General features: G+C 47.8%; 1 protein-coding gene across 1 annotated transcript in view; it reads left to right on the top strand.

The window, feature by feature from the left end:
* The first annotated feature begins 1416 nt into the window (after positions 1-1416).
* The window catches only part of SLC35F5 (solute carrier family 35 member F5), a 1900137-nt gene continuing 1881267 nt past the window's right edge, over positions 1417-20286 (top strand). Inside the window, exon 1 of the mRNA XM_069616580.1 lies at positions 1417-1615. The gene's annotated coding sequence lies outside the window, so the exon portion shown is untranslated. The remainder of the gene's footprint in view (positions 1616-20286) is intronic.

Here is a 20286-nt window from a genome sequence, read left to right as displayed (position 1 = left end):
GGTGTACAATAATCTTATTGAGTCCCCGGAAATCTATGCACGGCCGGAGTTCTGTGGAATCCTTCTTCGAGATGAAAAACAAAGAGGCTGCTGCGGGGGGAGTGGACTCCGCGATGAGACCGTTCTTGAGGTTAGATTGAAGGTATTCTTTAAGAACCACTTTTTCTCTAGCTGACGATGTACATACGCCCAAATGGTAAAGGATTATCAGGTATCAGGTTGATGACGCAATTGTCCCTACGATGTGGAGGTAGTTCAGAATATTCCGAAGTTGAAAAAACGTCCTGATATGGTAGGTAAGGAATGGGAACTCCTTGAATATGATTCAGGATGGTAGTACAGTTTGGGTTCCTCGTAACGGAAGAAGGAAGGAGTCCCACACCCCTAGGGGGGATACAATGCTACTGGCAATATTCAGACCCCAGGAAAAAATTGCCTGCAGACCAGTTCACATAAGGATTATGCAGTCTTAACCAGGGTAATCTGAGAATAACCAGATAATGTGCAGCCATTATTATATTGAATACTACCTCTTCTCTGTGGGATGCAATTCCCATTTGGAGGGGACATGTCTGTTCTTTGATTGGGCCTGAGGTGAGAGGACTCCGATCCACGCTTTACACTGGTATGAAAACTGCTTTGGTAGATCGAGGTATTCCCTTCTTACTTGCCCAGGTGTCATCAATAAAGTTTCCCGCAGGCCCACTGTCTATCAATGCAGGTATGTTGTCATTCTGGGAGGCCCCCAGGAGAAAGTAAGGAGCAAAACCAACATGGGGCATTCAGAAGAATGAAGTGTCTGGTGTGGTCAGATGAGGTTGATGGGAACCAGAAAGGCCGTCCAGAACCAGCGGTTGCCCCTACAGTGGTGCACTGGCGTTTCCCTATCTTTTTGGTCTATGAGGAGGATCAATGGGATACTCCTGGGCTGAATGGACCTTGGCCCCACAGTACATACAAACACTGTACTACATCTTCAGCACGTCGCCATCCGAGCAGGAGCTCTGGCCTCCGCTCCCTCGCATCAGGAGCAACCCTTCTCATCCCCATCCTGCCGAGATGTGCAGGAAAAACAGGGCTGTGCAACCTACGTTGTCATAGCATTTTGTGAGTGTTTTTTTTTTTAAAGAAAAAATTGCCGAAATCGCTATAAATATTGTCGGTGCTCCATGATTTGAAATCGCACCAGGCACTGTCCATTTGAAGCTAAGATGTGCCCAGCAGCAACTTCCAGAGATAACTGCCACCATTGGTAGCCACGAGGCCAAAAGCCCTTCTAAGATGGCCGACGACAGGGCTACCACCTCCTCACCCTGCCTAAGCTGCATCTTGCCGGCCCTGATTGGCTCAGCTTACTACTGAAGAGCCAATCGGATTGCCGGTAGGTGAGAGCCGGCCTTTCGGGAGAAGGCTCTCGGAAAAGGCTCAGATCTGACTGAGCCGACTGAGCTGCAGGCTGCGCCAGGACATTTAGCCCGACCACTATTAGCCTTGTTTACTGCCCATTTATCATGTCCTTCGGGCTCCTGAACTCACCCAGACTATCCACTGGACCGGGCCCTCGCAGCACACCATACTTCACTGGGGCTCTGTTGCCGTACTCTATCACATTGAGGTAACTTACATGTCAACATTGATTACTTGCTTCTTGTAATTGTGATTCTAGTTGGCCCATTGGCAGTAACACTTGATAACTGTTGTCAAGTCTAAATCCAGCCACCTGCTGCATCACCCTTTGTGAGATATACTCATTGTATGTCCCCACATCTGCACATGTATATGCATTTACATACTACTATTCTACACTTGATAACTGCATTTAGCTAATTAAATGTGTACCGCCACTGAAGGCTGTACTTAGCCTGCCTGCCTTTGAAAGTTGCATTTAGCCTGCTTGCCACTATACTGTACTTTGCTATTGCATCTTGATTGTCGCATTTAGCTATCTATGCGGTATCTAGTTTCTGATTGTTGCATACTCATCCTAGATCAGCTTCGCCACCTGACTTCCACATCCCACCTACGGCCAACAAGATGTACCTACCAGGCATCTACTCAGTACTGCTGAAAGTCATTCTCTCCCTTATCAACTCCTCTAGCGCTCTAAGTTTTACCTCTAGCGTGGCCCCCATAGGCACCATTCCAACACCTTCCAATATGCCTTACAACATAACTACTCTGCCCCACTTCTCCAAACCTTGTAGCCTCCCTGCGAGAAATACTAGACTATGCGCCCGACTACCCAAATTATACGAGCCTCGAGCCAGAGATGCCACCCAGTCTAAACAGACTGACCGCACCCCTACTATGCATACGACCACTCTCACCAACCTTCCTTTGGAAAGTCCCAAGCATAACCCAACTAATACCTTGACCAAGCATAAGGTGCACAGCATAGACTCTAATCCTACCCACACCAAAAGTACTGTCTCGCCCATAAGAGGAGCCCTAATCAATGCGCGCTCTATAGTGGCCCATGCCACAGACATAGCAGATGATCTAGACTCCATAGCCATTACTGAGTCCTGGCTCCATGCAGCCGCAGGCCCAGCCCTTTCGTTAGCCATTCCCGACGACTACACTATCCTCCGAGCGGATAGAACAGAATCTAGAGGTGGCGGCCTGGCGTTAATTGCCAAAACACACCTCAACATTAGACTTGACTCCTCGAACCATTTCCCATCTTGTGAATCACTCACAGCTAAGTTGCCTACCACCAATTCCCAAACTATATCCATTCACCTATTCTACAGACCTCCTGGACCCCTAGGTTCTTTCGAGGAAGACCTCACCACTACCCTTACAAATAACCTAAAAAACACCTCCCAGTGCCTCCTCCTAGGGGACTTCAACTTAGGCCTAAAAGACCCCAAAGATCCCCAGGCCACCCTCATTAACAACACACTGTCAGAACCAGGCTTTACCCAAAGAGTGTCCACCCCTACCCACAATAAAGGGAGAACCCTCGACTGGGCAGCAGACCATAACTGTGTGGCCTCCATCTCAGCTAACTCCCCTCATCCATGGTCTGACCACCATCTCCTTTCCTTCGCCCTTGAAGCCTCGAACCCCATCACCAATAATGTGCAAGCCCCAGCCATCCCTACGAGAAGCAAGAAAACTATCACAGTGGAAAAACTAATCCGCCTCATTTTACCGACTCTAAACCAACTCCCAGCTACCTCCAACCCTCATGACCTGGTAGAAGGCTACAACAAAATCATGAACTCAGCCCTCGACTCTATTGCAACGTTAAAACTTAGAAAATGCAAGCCAAAAAAATACCTGAACTCTTGATTCTCCTCTCACCTTAAAGTCCTTACATTCAAGAAACGCAAAAAGGAACAAGCCTGGAGACAATCTCCCACAGACAGTAACAAACTGATTCTCAATAAAATAACATCCTCGTACAAAAAAGAAATCATAGCCACCAAACAAGAGTCCTACAACCAGCGAATAACACAAGCCAATTCTAATGCCAAAGAATTATTCACTATCATTAAAGAATTGGAAACACCTGTCTTAATCCCAGACACATGCGTAAAAGACAAACAATGGTGCACCAGTGTCCAAAATGCCCTGTCCAACAAAGTAGCAGGCCTTCAAATTAAAATTAACAAAAAGAAAGAATCCTTAACTAAATTGACTAACTCCTCTAACACTGCACCGCTGCCCACACCCCAACACCCTATACCCAACCCACTTACCCGCTTCAGCTTTTCCAAAGTCTCCACCCTAGAAGTGGAAAAAATCATTCTCAGCCTTAAACCATCAAACTGCAAGGGTGACCCCTGCCCTTCACAAATCATTAAAGATGCGGCAAGAGACCTCTCGCCATTCATTACCAAACTCATTAACGCCTCCTTCCCTTCAGGCACCATCCCCAGCAACCTTAAAGAGTCCTGGGACCACCCTCTTCTCAAAAAACCTTGTCTTGACCCCTCTATACCCACCAACTACAGGCCTATTACCACCGTCCCCTTCTTGCTTAAAATATTAGACAAGACAGCATACCAACAAATACAAAATTACCTCCAACAAAACAATCTCCTGTGTATCCGGCAATCAGGCTTTAGACCCTAACATGGGACAGAAATGGCCCTTATCGACCTGAAGGATCAAATTGACACCCTGAGAGACAATGGGAAAACTGCTCTACTGCTCCTCCTAGACCTCTCGGCAGCATTCGATCTAGTAGATCACAAAATTCTATGCAACCACATGGACTCAGCTGCCCACTTCTCCCAAGAAGCCATCGGCTGGATCGAGTCATTCCTAAATAACATCTATGCGTGTCTTCTCCACCTCAGCCGCCGCCGACCCCATCCCAATCACATGCGGAGTCCCTCAGGGATCCTTTGTCTCCCCCACACTGTACAACGTGTTCACGAAGCTCCTGTTTGATGATCTCGATGGCCTGGGTATCACCTACACTAAGTATGCCGATGATACCCAGATCCTCATCCCGTTGACGGGTGATTACAACCATGATTTGGCCTTGGTGAACAGGGTTACCTCATCATTCAGGCATGGATGGCCTCTCATAGTCTATGCCTGAATGATGACAAGACCAAACTCATCATCCTCGGTTCCACCCCCAACGTCACCAAATTGGATCACAAATACACCAGCTTCATCATCGACGGGAACCCGATCATGGTAGCCAAATAAGTGAAAACATTAGGAATATACATTGACTCCTCCCTCTCCTTCCACAAACAGGTTAGTTCCATGGCATCTTCCACGGCCTACACATGTAAGCTAATAAGAGCAGCCAAACCCTTCCTATCCTCACAGAGCTGCATCACTTTAGCCAGAGCCCTTATACTATCAAAATTGGACTACTGCAACGCCCTTTACATAGGAGCCAACAAAGAGGCTACCAATAAAATCCAGACGCTGCAAAACAATGCTCTCAGAGCAGCGCTCAGCATCCCTAAGAGAGAACACATTTCCAATATCAGGAGAACCCACAACTGGCTCACCATTACAGACAAAATCCTGCTAAAAGTAACTTCCCTAACACATAAATGCCTCAACAATGCTGCCCCCCGCTACCTAGTCGACAGAATAAGTAGATATACCCCTAACAGACCTACCAGGACCTCTAATGCAAATTTGCTCAAAGTTCCTAGGTTCAAACAAACCAAAACGGGCAGCAACAGCTTTCAGGTGAAAGCAGCCCAACATTGGAACTCCCTACTGCCTTCCTTAAGGACACCTCAATCTTACACCCACTTTAGACACAACTACATCCAGTGGATAAAAAACAATGACCGTTAATTGACTGCCTAACCCACCATACCACTGTAAACTATGTAAATATGTATATTTCCAAACTGCATATTACTGCCTCTATTGTAACTGTTCCAACCAATGTACTCACTGTAACTACTGTACAGCACTGTAACTAAGCTGAGAATATTCTTGTCTGCTCTTGTGCCCTCTTACCCTCGGGTCGGGCGCTCAATATAAATGAATAAATACAAATACAAAATACTGAGAGCCCTTCTGCGGTTTCTCTCTTCCATAGACAACGGGCCATAAGCTACTCCCAACTGCATGGGCTCTTCGGAAGCAGCCATCTTATTAGTAGCTATGGGTACCTCGGAGAAGGTTCGGGAGGGTCTCCCTTTCCTCCTTTCTGCATGCCATTCCTGTATCTGTTAGTCGAGTTGCATTACTATCGAGATCATCTCGGCTAAATTATGTGGCCGGGAAATGCGAGAAACCTCGTCCTTGAGCTCTTTGGTTAATCCTCTGCGGAAGATGGTAATCAGTGCATCATCCAATCAGGCTGTATCGGCGGCCATATGCTTGAACCGCGTAATATAAGTTAAAAGGTCCTGATTGCCTTGTTTGAAGTCAAGAAGTTCTTCTTGGGACGAAATGGTTATTTCTTGCAGGCCAAACATGAGCTTCAGACTTTTTTAGAAAGCGGGGTATGCTTCAAGAATAGGATTGTTATTAGTGACTAAAGGGGTAGCCCAAACCAGGGCTGCTCCCGTCAAATGGGAGATCATATGCTCAACCATATCCCTGTCCGTCAGAAAAAAGGCTGCTTTGAATGCAAATTGCACAGTGCAGGCTTAGAGGAATTCCTTTGCTCGATGAGGATTCGCGTCACACCTTCCACCGGGAAGAGGGTCTGGAGGAAGTTTCGAACATAGCGGGGAGTGCAACATTTGCTATCTAAGGGCCGCGTTTTCTTGTTTGAGGTGTTGAACCTCAGCTGTCAGGGACTGTACTGTTGCCACTAATTGCTGTACCTGATCCATGCTGGACTTAGTATTCTTTGGTCGTTGCTAACTGTGATAATTACTGCCCAATTATAGACTGACGTGAACTAACAATAGAAAAAGCACCAACTTGGATCAGGCACCACCGATTAGATGAATAGAGAGCCTATCTAGTCACCCTACCCAGGCCCAAGACTGTATAGCCAGGGATGGATAGGATTTCCGGGGAAACCCTCAAGGGGAAGAAAATCCTGTTCTTGTTAGGTAGATGTCTTCTCTCTGGATGCAAGGAGGACTTCTGTAGTGGATGTGAAGGAAATCCCAATGTGGGCCGACTCAGGATAGCTCAGGAGGGACTGAAATGTAAAGGAACAGACAAAAGCTGTCAAAAGTGCAGGCAGCTCTATACTGTGTAGTGTGGTAAGGGATTACCCAATGCCGGATGTAACTGGCTATTTGCAGGGTGCCCTGGAGGTAGTGAAGCGATTCTAAGGTACCTTTAATTGTAGATAGGTGATAGGTTTGATGTCAGAATGCGGAAAGAACAGGTAAGCTCAGAGTGGAGACGGATCGAAGGCTGCCTACTGTGACAGAGGCTGTACAGAGGTTTAGATGAGTTTGCTGCCGTCGCTCCAAGGAGAGACAGCTAGTGCTTCACTAGCGGAGACCCAATGAGGTCCAACGTTCTATGGGTGAACAGAGGTGAACGCCGGACCTGGGGCGATAGGGGATTAGAACCAGTCTATCTATTGCAAAACCTATGAACAGGATAAATGGAAGGTAACCGTACCCGGAGGGGCGTGGCCTCTGATCTGGGAACAGGCTGGCAGGATCAGGAGCGGGTGCTGAGGGATACGCAGTAGTAATAAGGGTTTGGCTGAGAAAGTAATACAAGAGTAAGGAAGGAAGTTTAGGCAGTGTAGTCGCTTGGATTCGATAAGAAAGAAAACAAACTTACGAGCATAGCTTTGGGTAGAGTAGCAACACTCTGCTGCTCTGCTCTTGCTGCTGGATGAATCATTGCAGGAACGTGGGCAGAGTCTGGACTGGGGATTCCAGGTTAACATCTGCAATGCTGTCTGCCGTTCCCAGCACCATGTTGGGAGGACTGAGGATCAAGGAAGCAAGATGGCGCCACCTGTGCCACAGAGACCATCTGTGCATGTAAGATATGACACACCTAATCTAAACCTAAATCTAACATGGGAGCAAGCTACGACCATCAAATGATAATACGCAGATATAGAGGCGTCTTGTCAAATAAAAAGGGCCTATACTTAACTTAGTTGCCAATCCTTACCACTAAGTTACAAAAAGTGTGGGATAATGTTCACAAGAAAAGAAAGAAGTATTCACAAAAATGATAAGTAAGGATGGTTTGGCTGGGGCTCCGTTCCCCACGTTTTTAGCAAGGGACAAGGTGGCACCTCTGAGCACAGCACACTCCTGGCCCTCTCCAGCATGAGGCTCGCAATTCCAGTTCAGCGATACCAGATCCTTCAGGGGCCAAGTCTCTTTTCTACAAAGTTTCTTGCCTAGAAGGCCTGATGGATCAAAACAACAAACAAACAAAAGTTCCTTTGGTAATCTTGCACTTTGGGTGATTGCCGAGCTCGGATCCTTCTTGAAACTTGGACCTCCCTCCGTTGGGTTCACTATGGCCTTTCAAATGCAGCTTTCAATATTCAAGAGCTTTAATGTCTTTTTAAACAACTTCTCACTGTGGACAACCCTGTGCCGGGTACACTCTAGTCGACACAATGTTCACAGGTGTATCACTCTTCACCCCAACTCGCAGGCAGCCTTTGTCTGGGTTCACATTTGCCAATTTTACCCCAGTTCATCGATTTCTAATACAGTTCATGATTTGCTTCATCTCCTCAGAAAGCGTTGTTTCCTTTCCCCTAGCTTTCTCTCCATTTTCGAGTGTACAAGGGATTTGATGTGACCCTTGTAGGAGCACCCCGCCACCTCACGCTACACTTTTCTTGGGCCTTCTGGTACTTGCAGTTTCAACACAAAAGCAGCCAGCGAAGTCCTTCGAATGAGCACTCCTACGGCGCCTGACCACTCTGCAACTGGCCCTTCTCTGGGCTTTATCAAAAGTTCAAACACATACAGGTTCTTTGTTTTCAAGTTCTTGCGTTCATCTAATGTTGCTACCTGCAATCTTGGGCTCAAACAGAGTTCAGTTTCCGATCAACTTCCTCCGACTCCCCGATTGTGTGGAGTCTGCTTCGCTTGGCTTGCGGCTGCACTCAAGGACGGTACCACGGTAGCCAGCATGCCTCCCTGTCTGTTTTATCAATGCGGGAGGCCATCGTGCACCACTGATATCTTCTTCCCCGCAAGTCAGCTATGCTTCCGGTCTTGTAATTCCCTTGTCGGGGGCTTTGCGGGTCTTAGTTGAAAAGGGTAAGGGTAGTTCCCCATTCGTCGTCCCTCCAGGTCTTGCTGCCTTTCTCGCCGTTCAAACTGCCAGTTTGGTGTAGCTCTTCCTTTTGCATTCGGCCTTGCTCGTCGTGTGCTCTTGTGTCTGTCTTTTATCTCTGTGGGGAAGGTAATGGGCTGTCAGGTGTGCGTAGTTATTCTTAATTGCCTGACTCTGCCTGACCTGTGTGTTGGGACATGTCCGGTATACAGCTCTGGTGTTAGTCCGCTGTCTGTTGCGGTGTAAGCAAGTGTTTTTGTCGGAAAAGTGGGGGTAGTAGAGCCTCTAAGTATCTTACAGGGTAGGATGGGGAAAAGGTGTTACAAGGAAGGGTACCACGTCCCAACCTTCGGTGTCCCACTTCCACTCCCCAAAAACCCCACATTCAGTTGATCCTCCCCCACAGGTCCACCCCCAGGAACTGGATCTAATAGCGATGGCCATGTCCTGGCCAACTGGATGACAGATCTCTGGGGACTAGCGGGTGAGACACCTTCAGGTTTCTCACATAACCTTCCTCCATGCAATATAGCCGCATCTGCTTCACAGGGGAACTGGGACAGGAAATCTACAGTCCCCTTGTCTTTACCTTTCCGGTTTTCCACTGTGACGCAGTATGGCTGCAGGTCTAGAAACCATCGCATGACATATGGGTTTGAGTCTTTGCGTTGGCTAAACCAAACTAGGGGAGAATGGTTGGTGACTAATGTGAACTTTCTTCCTAAGAGGTAGTATCTAATATTGATAATGGCCCACTTGATGGCCAGGGCCTCTAATTCCAGCACAGAGTAATTTGTTTCACGTGGGAAGAGCTTGTGTCTTGTAAACAAGATGGGATGTTCTAATCCATCGCAAACTTGATAGGACTGCACCGAACCCGGTAAGGGAGGTGTCTGTCTGCAGTATAAAGTCTTTGGAGAAGTCTATTACCGTCAGGATTGGGTTCTGGCACAGAGTTTGCTTTAAGGTGTTATAACATATATCTTCTCTTCAGACCAATTAAGTTTCTGGGGTTCGACATTCTTGAGCTTATCTGTTAGCCTAGCTGTTTTGTCCGAAAAAAATGGGATAAACCTATGCTAATATCCTATTAACCCTAGAAAGTCTCTAAAATCCCTTTTAGTCTTAGGTCTAGGTGTATCTAGGATGGCTTTCACTTTCTCATGTTGGGGCTGTACATTTCCTACAAAAAACCCAAGGAATTTTTACGGCTGACTTTGCCAATCTGCATTTAGATGGATTAGCCGTTAGGTCAGCCTGTCGGAGGACTCTCATAATCATATGTAGGTGCAAAAGCAGGTCTTACCAGGTTTTACTGTAAATGACGATATTGTCAATATAAGCTCCCCAGAAATCGAAATAGGGACGTAAAGTTTTATCAATTAAGTGTTGGAAAGTGGCTGGTGTGCTGTGTAAGTCAAAAGGGAGGACTTTGAATTGAAACAGTCCTAAGGGTGTTGGAAATGCTGTCTTTTCTTTATCTGTCCCATATACTGGCACCTGCCAGTACCCCCAATGGTAGGGTGGATAGAAATGTGGCTGCTCCGATTTTATCAATTAGGTCCTCGATGTGTGGCATGGGATAGGCATCAAAGTCGGATATTGCATTAACTTGTTGGAAATCTATACAGAACCTCCAGGAACGGTCAGCTTTATTGACCAACATGATAGGGGAGGACCAGCAGCTTGAAGAGGACTCGATAATATTAGCTTGCAGCATTTTGTTTACTTCCTCGACCACTATCTGTTTATAGGCTTCCGGGAGTCTACATGGTTTTAAAGGTACCACTTTTCCCTTGGGTATTCTAATATAGTAGTAAGTGCCTTGGATTCTTCCTGGTTTGTCTGAAAATACATCAGGGAAGGATGTAATTATATCTTTTAGATCTTTTTGTTTATGAGTAGACAACTCGGGGGGAATTCATTCAAAGTTGTCTATATCTTCTGGAACCAAAAACGATAGTACTTTGGCATGGGTGGCTGACGGATTCTCTTTCCACTCCTTTAGGAGATTTATGTGATATAAATGGACCTTTTGTTTTCTGTTCAGTTGGGCTTCTTTATAAGTGCAGGTTCCATTTCGTTCTACAATTTCATATAGCGCATGCCATTTAGAAGCTAGCTTGTTTTCTGAGGTTGGTAATAGGACCAATACCTTTTGTCCTATAGAAATTATCTTAAGCTTACTTTCTTGTCATAGTTAGATTTTTGTTGGCTCTGTGCCTTTTCCATATGAGTGCTGACTAGATCTCAAACAAGTCTCATATGTTCTAGCATTCGCAGTTTGTGAGATAGGAGTGGGTGCTTCTTCTCGTTCTTCCCAGGTTTCTCTGCCATAAAGTAATTCAAAAGGGGAAAATCCTGTAGAGGCCTGTGGGGTTTTCCTCACTGCAAATAGTGCCCACGGGATCATTCGGTGCAAGTCTTTGCGTCTTTGTCTACCAATTTTTGCAGGATACATTTTAGGGTGTTGTTGAATCTTTCTACCAATCCATTGGTTTGAGGATGGTACACCGAAGTTAAAAAGGTGGCAATATGGAGTAGCTCTTTGACCTCTTGTCATGCACTCACACTCACGGACACAATCCGGTTCCCTCTCCAAGCCACAGTCCTTAATTAGGTAGAGAAAGCATGCTACACGGCAACAACAGCAGATGCCTGGTACACTGGGACCCTGGAGAGGACAACACAGCTTGTATTCCAAGTGGAAACGATGGATTCCATGGCATGTATACACACACACGTTTCCTTGGCAACCCTACGCGAGAAACAGAAACGCCTGTCCTCACAGCAAACACGAGACATGACGTTTCGCAACAAGCCACGCCTACCAACCATTCACGGAATCCGTCACGTGACACAGGCAGTCAGATCACGTGATCCAGGTATCGTAGCAACTATGCTGTAGTAACGCCTTAAAACAACGGCACTTCCCGTTGAACAGTGATTCTCAGCTGTTCGTATCAGCGTTTGTGTTACTTGGACTCTGCTACTTGGATTTCTGACCACAGACAAAGTTTTTTTGGACTCCTTCTGCCATTGCCTTGTCGGCTACGTTACATGATTCTGCATACCCTCGTTCGACCTCGGATTCTATCATGGACTGGTTTGCCTTTTCCTATGGATTTTGGCATATGGAAGATTCGACCTTGCTACTTAGTTTCCATGGACTACTTTGGATCCTCCCTTGGCATTGTTAAGTGACTTCAATTCAGCAATCCCACTAAGTCAGTGCCTTGTCTGGGATGCCCAAGGGAAGCCCTTATTTATATATTTTTATGACAAGTTATACTCTGGATGATAAACCCTTATATAACGCCCCTCTCTTTGAATCCCCCTGACCTCACTGAGCCAAGAAGCAGGTTTGTTTTGCAATTTAATAGATATATTGGAAAAATTAAACAATATATATATCACACTTTTATAATAAATTAATATTTGATATCACACTTAAGAATATGCCAGTGATCAACAATGGATAATATTACAATTGTACGCTTATTTAATTACTTAGGAGTTGGTATAGGAAGGAAAAGGTAACTGAGGATGCTTTTATGGTTTCAAGGAAAAACAATGATGGAAAGAATGCAGTACAGAAATAAACTGATAGGGTTTCACAAGAGATAATATGTTCCCTTTTCCCCTGGTGGCAATTCACTCCCCCCCTAATTTAACATTTGCCTGCGCCAAGGAAAGCTCATTGTTCTGTTTTCCTGCTCCCAGGTGCTCCTCCGTTGATTCAATCAGAGAGGTGTAATCTCCTTTTGGTGGGAACAGCAGAAGGCAGCCAGGCCTGCGAATGCAGTGGCTGGGCAAGTTTCAACTCCTGTCGGGGGTAGTTGCCGGGCAGAATTCAATCTCTTCAAGCCAGGCATCAGCCAAATGTCACTTTTGTTCCAGTTTTCTTCATTCAAATCAAACTTACAATTTTTACATATGCAGCTAGAACGCTGATTCTAAGTTCAAAACTATGACCTTTAAACAGTTGCAACCTATGTGACACTCAAAAGTAGGTCACTCATTTATTTTAAACATTTCGATTTTAGTGGTTTTAAATCCATTTTCAGTTAAGCTGCTGACATCCACAGCTCAGCCAGTTTTGTTATGTTATAAACATTGCTTTAGGCTCTTCATTTTTTTCAGATTTTGTGTGCACACAAGACTACATTCTGCCAAATGTCTGCTGGTGTTCAGTGAAATTTTTGAATATCTTGCAATATTTAAAATAGGCATTTTTAGCTTGCATTTCAGAGAAACAAAGGTGATTTCAAAGCGCTTTTTTATTTTTTTGAGCTAACAGGCACTGCGGTTTTTCCTTTGGCACCACGTTTCACTCATGGCGCTTCTGGCCCATCACGCTCGCACTGGTGGGTGGTAGGTCAGGCGACCATTTTGGTGTGCGCAAAACTGTGCGGTTTTCCTGGATTCTGGCGCAAATGTGGGCTTTTCGGCCATCTTGGATTTTCTAAGCCCACAGCACCAAATGTTGCAGCATAATAGTTCAAACGTGGGTCAAGACATCCAACAGCATTAGGCATTTTTGGACCTTGTTCTTGCTTCTGTGATTCCTGAACTATTCTGAACTTACCAACCAGCAACCTTGTACTCTGCTCAGGTGCTCCCAGTGGGTTAACTCACCATTCACCCATCCCATACCTCCAGGTATTTTCTCTGCTCTTTGCTGTCTTTAACTCACTGAAGGAACATGCTTGTTTTCCTTGAACATCCTACCACTCCAAGCATCCTCCTACTCCATTCATCTGAAAACCATCTCTTGGTAGGCTTCTGCTTCATACTCTATAAGTATATTCACTGTATACGTCTGTCCATACTTACCTAACCTGCCCCTTTCTTTGCAGCAGCCATTCTGAGGACCTGGAGTTCCTGTTCCTGCCACCTGTGGCCCTAATCCTCGGACAGCGAGTGCTTTGTATCTCACTGTTGGTTGCTTGGGACGGAGGTTTTCATTCTGCACGCGAGTCTCTAGTCTTGACAGACTGAGAAGCCCTATTTCGCCTGCAGTATGGACCCCTCCGCCTGGGACCCCGTGGCTGCTTTAGTTCAAGCCATTACTGTCTTACGCTCTGACATGGCCACAGCCACAGCAGATATCCATCAGCCTCTTGACGCTATTCAGAGCGAGCGCCATGCTTTGCCTGCCGATCCTGAATTTGGGGACCCCGCGCCACAACCTAGCGCTCCCCAGGTCACCCCCTCTGTCACGACACAGGTGATTGTACCCACTCCATTCCCTTTGGCCGTACCCGAGAAGTTTCAGGGAGACCCCCGTAAATATCACACTTTCCTAAACCAGTGCAAACTGCACTTTTTGTGTAAGCCACAAGCATTTCCTGACGCTACCACCAAGGCAGCCTTCACATTGGGCCTCATTACACGTAGTGCGGTAAACCATGGTGCTATTAGCACCATGGTTCATGCCGGTAATTTACCGGTACCACCTTGGAGGAAATGGGAATTACCGCCCTATTCCAAGGTTGGGAAGGCGGTAATTCCGCCTTCCTCCATTGCCCTTCCCCATTCCCATTTTTGCCCCATAGGGCTCTATGGGAATGGGGAAGGCGCTAATTACGGTACCGCAAATTGCGGTACCGTAATTAGCACCCTGGTCCCTTTGCGGGTTGGTTTTTAATGCCTGCTAAAAAGCAGGCGTTAAAGTACCAACCCGCAAAGGGACCTCGTAGTAAGGCGGTAAGGGTTTACCAGTACCAGTGCCCTTACCGGTACCGGTAAACCCTTACCGCACTACGTGTAATGAGGCCCAATGTCTCATTTGGGTGGAATTGCCACCACATGGGCCAATCCCTTATTAGAAGGTAACCATCCTGCTCTGTATGACTTTGACCTTTTGGTAACAGAAATGACCAAGGTGTTTGACATACGGCACAAAGCACAGTCCCGGGATATGGAATTACTCAATCTATCTCAGGGCAAAACATCCCTTATCGAGTACATCACCCGATACAATCAGTTAGATGTAGAAACTGCATGGCCAGAAGACAAGAAAGCCGTGGTTTTCTATAAAGGACTGAGTGATTCCATGAAAGACGCATTAGCTGTAGTCCCCTCATTACCTGTTCACTTCCATGAATTAGTTGACCTAGCTCTACAGGTCGATGCCAGACAGGCTGAACGCAAATCAAAGTCTGGCTTTGCTACCATACGACCTACCCCGATAGCTGAAACACAGAGTGAGCCCATGCAGATCGGGGGGGTCCGCAGTCCTATCACTCCTGCAGAAAGAGAACGCAGGAGGTTGACTAATGCCTGCTTCTATTGTGGCCTTAACGGACATTATGTTAAGGAGTGTCCCCGTCGACCAAAGCTCAAGACCCCGGTTTTTCAGAGGGCTTGTCTCTAGATACGGGGAACGGACAGGCCAAGAATCAACCCCCTTACTGCATATACCCGTGCATGGCGGAATGAAACCCATTTCTGTACAGGCCACTTTGTCTTTTTCCCCAGACATTAGACATTTGGTACATCTAGTCATTGATTCCGGTGCCACAGATAATTATATAGACATCTCCCTGGCGGCTACAATGAATTTGTCTTTACAGAATAAAAGCCAACCCAAACCAGTGCAGGCTGTGGACCCCCCAGAGGATCAGACACTTAAGGAGTATATTCAAACCGCTTTGAGTCTGGGTCACATCCGCCATTCCTCATCACCTGTTGCCAGTCCCATCTTTTTTGTCCCAAAGCGAGAAGGGGACATGCGTCCCTGTTTCAACTATAGATGACTAAACACCATTACCATCAAGAATCATTATCCCATTCCTCTCATCGGTCCTCTGCTTGATCGCTTGACTCATGCCACTGTGTACACTAAGTTGGATTTAAGAGGCGCATACAATCTGGTCCGAGTCTGAAGGGGTGATGAGTGGAAAACGGCGTTCTGCACACGGTATGGGCTATACGAGTATTTGGTCATGCCCTTTGGCCTGTGCAACGCACCCGCCACGTTCCAACGGTTCATGAATGACATCTTTAGTGACATCTTGGACACCTTCGTTATTGTCTATTTGGACGATATCCTGGTGTTCTCTCCCTCCATACAGGAACACGTGGTACATGTGCGTGAGGTGCTCGCATGACTCCGTATACATGTCCTTTATGCCAAACCCAAAAAATGTCTGTTCCGTGTGAATAGTGTGGACTTCTTGGGGTTCCACATATCTCCGTAGGGATTATCCATGAATATTTCGAAGCTTCGGGCAGTGTTAAAGTGGCCAATCTCGACCTCTGTCAAGTCACTCCAGTCTTTCCTTGGTTTTGCAAATTACTACAGGTGGTTCATCTCAGATTTCTCTTCATCACGGCTCCTCTCACTACACTCACTAGCCCTCAGGTGCCTTTCTTATGGTCAGCGGTGCAACACAAAGCCTTCAAAAAACTAAAAACCGACATTTACTACAGTACCAGTCCTTCAGCACCCAAACCCTGATCTTCCCTTCATAGTAGAAGCGGATGCTTCATCTTACGCTATGGGCGCTGTTTTATCACAAACGTGCCCGACCTCCGGTCGCCTGCACCCAGTCGCTTTTCATTCACGTAAATTTAATAAGTCAGAAGTGCAATACACAGATACTGTAAAAGAACTCTTAGCTGTGAGGAAGCTTTCCAGGTCTGGGGACACTAGGCCTCATTACGAGGTTGCTGATAAGTGAAAAACGATGCCTGGAATGGACTACCGGCATCGCTTACCGCTCCGGTGCATCACGACCCGTCAACCCCGCTATTAGCGGCAGCCTTAATAACGGTGCCACTAATAGTGGCATGTCCGCGTACACGCGCACCTCCGGGGAGCAAATACCAGCATGCCAGTAATAGGAGGTAATCCCAACCCACGCCGACATGCAAATACCGGCATCACAAAGCCGGTATCCACGGGCTGCGCGATGCCGCCCATACAGGCATCGCGGACCACCCGCAAACAGCAATCAGGATACAAGGCAACTGCCACAGGTGCACACAATCCCCACAGGTGGAGTCAATGGAGGCTGGGCCTGTATAAAATGAGCACACCCACACACCACACCCCTTCCAACACCAAAATGCTACCACTAGCTGTTGCATTCATGGCGCTGGAGGACATGCCCATACTGCTACAACTACAGCAACAACTGCAGCAACAACAACTACAGCAGCAACAACAGGCTGCACAGAGGAGACGCAGGAGGAGAAGGAGGGTGAGACAGGCCCAGCAATTACCACCAGCGCAGCCAGCAGTGCCTCGCAGGTAACCACCAATCCCTTGCACCAGACCCAGCCCTTTTAACCTAACTCCTGAGCAGATCCACATCCTGTACCGGTTGGACCGTGACACCATCACCACCATAGTGGACATGATGCAGAACGACATCGCCAGCTTCATAGACATACGCACTGCCATCCCCCCGCTACTAAAGGTGGTGTCCGTGCTCCACTTCCTGGCCACATGCACCTACCAACACACAGTGGGCCAGCTGCATAGCATTTCACAGTCACTATTTTCACGCATGTTGAACCAAGTACTGGATGCCCTCCTGCAGCACGCAAGCAGCCACATATCCCTACCACAGACTGCCCAGGAGATAGCCGACACCAAAGTTGGCTTCCATGCACTGGCAGGCATGCCCAATTGTGTTGGTGCCCTCGACTGCATCCATGTGGAATTGGTAGTCCCCCATGCCATAGAGGCGGTGTACCGCAATTGCAAGCAATACCACTCCATCAATGTGCAAATGGTATGTGACTCCAGCAAGATCATCACACATTGCTGCGCCCGATATCCCAGATCAACACATGATGCCATGTACTGCGCAACGCCACGCTACCCCGTCACATGGAGCGACATGCTGGACCACGTGCCTGGCTGCTTGGTGAGTTGCACAACTGTCCCATGGCAGTGCTTTGGGGTACTGATGTGAAGGGATGCATAAGGGGGGGATACTCCACCTGGGTGGGAAAGGGGGGGCATACTCCACCTGGGTGGGAAAGGGGGGGCATACTCCACCTGGGTGGCAATTGCCGATGATTGGAGAATGCATGCAGAGCTAAACACTCCTGACCTGAACCGGCCAAATGGAACATGACACATCACTGGGCCACATTGCACAAATTATGCATATCGATGACAACAAGTAAGAGGCACAACCAGGCCACCATGGTGATGGCAAGCAATGCATGAATGATCAGGATGGCAACTGAGGCAATGTGGTCAGTGTGACCATGCATAGTGAAGAATGAACTGCATGAATTGGAGTCTAAACATTGTTGCAATACCACAGCACATCTGCCTCAGCATGCATGATTACACCCTGCATCATCTATTGAACGCCATCCAGACTACCACACCTCATGACAGTATAGATTGCATCTAGGTGACATTTTTGCATGCGTACAGGGACATGTGTATGCCCACACCAAATAGCTGCCGCCATGACTGTGCTCCCTGAAGGTGGCAGTTCAGAGTGACACACACCTATTTGTATCTGCTTGCAGGTGATGGAGGATATCCCTTGAGGCCGTGGCTACTTACCCCTGTGCGGAACCCGCAGAACAGCCATGAAGAGGAGTACAATCGTGTGCACACCCATACCCGTGTTATGATTGAGAAGACCTTTGGCCTGTTGAAGGCGCGGTTCCGCTGCCTCAGGAGGTCTGGTGGGGCACTCCTATATAGGCCTGAGAAGGTGGCAAAGATCACCATGGCCTGTGTCATGCTGCACAACATGTGTGTCCGGAGAAATGTACCACTGCCACCTGACATTGACATGCATGGTCCGGGTGAGGATGATGAGGATGGAGACGGAGGTGAAGTAGACCCCCTGCCAGTACGTGATGCACGGGATGGACATGCTGTACGCCAAGCACTAATTCACAAATACTTCTGAAACAAAGGGACTATGATAGACATGTGTCAGTGACACACTGTCTCCATGTGTACATGCACACTTGTATTGTTGGGAGTTGGCCACTGAACACCATCACACATTAAATGTACATGCACAAAATGAAGAATGTCCAGCCATTGAATTTTTGGCACACAACGGGTATATTTTTCAAACAGGCAACAATGTGAACACTCCCCCCCAACCCCCAGTGAACTCCCTAACCCACCCTACAAACCCCAATAACCCCCAGTGAACTCCCTAACCCACCCTACAAACCCCAATAACCCCCAGTGAACTCCCTAACTCACCCTACAAACCCCAATAACCCCCAGTGAACTCCCTAATCCACCCTACAAACCCCAAATGTCCCCAAATGTACTCTAATGATTGTTCCCTTCACCAACAACCATGTGTCCAACGGCCATTGTTTGGCCAATCTACTTCTTGGCCTTTTTGGTATCCGGGGGTGGCATCTCCGAGTGCCGTGCACTCCTCCGGGTCATCCGCACAGGGCTTGTGTGGGCTGAGGTTGAAGGTGTTGTAGCAGAGGACGTGTCAGAGGCAGGTTCCACGCCTGCTCCAAGGCGTGGCCGCTGCATATGGAGCAGGATGGACGTTAGCACTTGCGTTACTGCCCCCAGACAGTCCCTCATGATGACTGCAGACGCGTTTACGGCAGCAGTGTTCGCAGCGATGGCTGCTGTGGTCTCCCCAATGGCAGTAGCAATGGCCCTCCTGGTGTCCTCCCCATCGGCAATATACTGCCGCATTAGATCAAGCATTGACTCCTGTCGTGCCTCCACCCTTGACAGGCGAGCCTCAAAGGTGTCAGTGGTTGCCGGGGTGGTGGTAGCCGAGGTTGTGGTAGCCAGGGTGGTTGATGGCGCTTGCGTGGGGCCCACATCCAGGGTGCTGTCCTCCTCGAAGAGGCACATGTCGGAATCTCCGAGGTCGGAATCGTGGAGGCAGGGATCGTCACTGCTGTCGGCCTCCATATGGGGTGGGGAGGTGGTCAGGGGGCTTGGGGTGGGTGTAGTGGACACGACTGTGACACCCTCGGTGTCCACATTTGCATCTGCAATGTCCGCGGTGGTTGGTGGTGCAGGAACGGAAACCCCTCCCACTGTTGTGGGTGGCTGCTGCTGGTCTTGATGTGTGTGGCCCACACTGGCAGCAGGTGTTTTTTGCTGGGTTTCAACCCGGTCTGGCACACTGCGTGTTGGTCTGGCCTGTTTCTCTGGCTGGGGGGTGGTGGTGGCGGTGGCCCTTGTCCCATGGCATGATGTTGATGCCCTTGCGCCCCTCTCCTGACTGGCATCTTCCTCATCGGTGCCTGGGGGTTAGAAGAGATGCAGGTTATCAGTGATGGTGTCACATGCCAGCGACATACTATTGCGCTGTGATATATTCATACATTCATGCATCCATTTATTACAGGGGTGTGGCAATTGGTGTTCTGAGGGGGCATGTAGGCCGTCAATGCATGGCAGGTGGCATGCCATTGATATGGGGTCTGTGTGTTGAGTTACATGGCCACGGTCATGTTATGTTGCCCGTGTGTTGGGATTGGGATTGGCACTCAGCATGCATTTGTGTGTGGCAGGGTGTGGCACGCATTATTGACTGGATATGTTGATGTGGGTCTGGGGCATGCATTGGCTTGCCTAGTCTCACTTCCACGTCACTTGTGCTACGCCATGGTTTCCCCTACAGGGATGTG

This window comes from Ambystoma mexicanum, chromosome 9, assembly GCF_040938575.1.
Source record: "Ambystoma mexicanum isolate Mex_15411 chromosome 9, UKY_AmexF1_1, whole genome shotgun sequence".
NCBI lineage: Eukaryota > Metazoa > Chordata > Amphibia > Caudata > Ambystomatidae > Ambystoma > Ambystoma mexicanum.
This window is presented reverse-complemented; position numbering and strand designations above follow the sequence as displayed.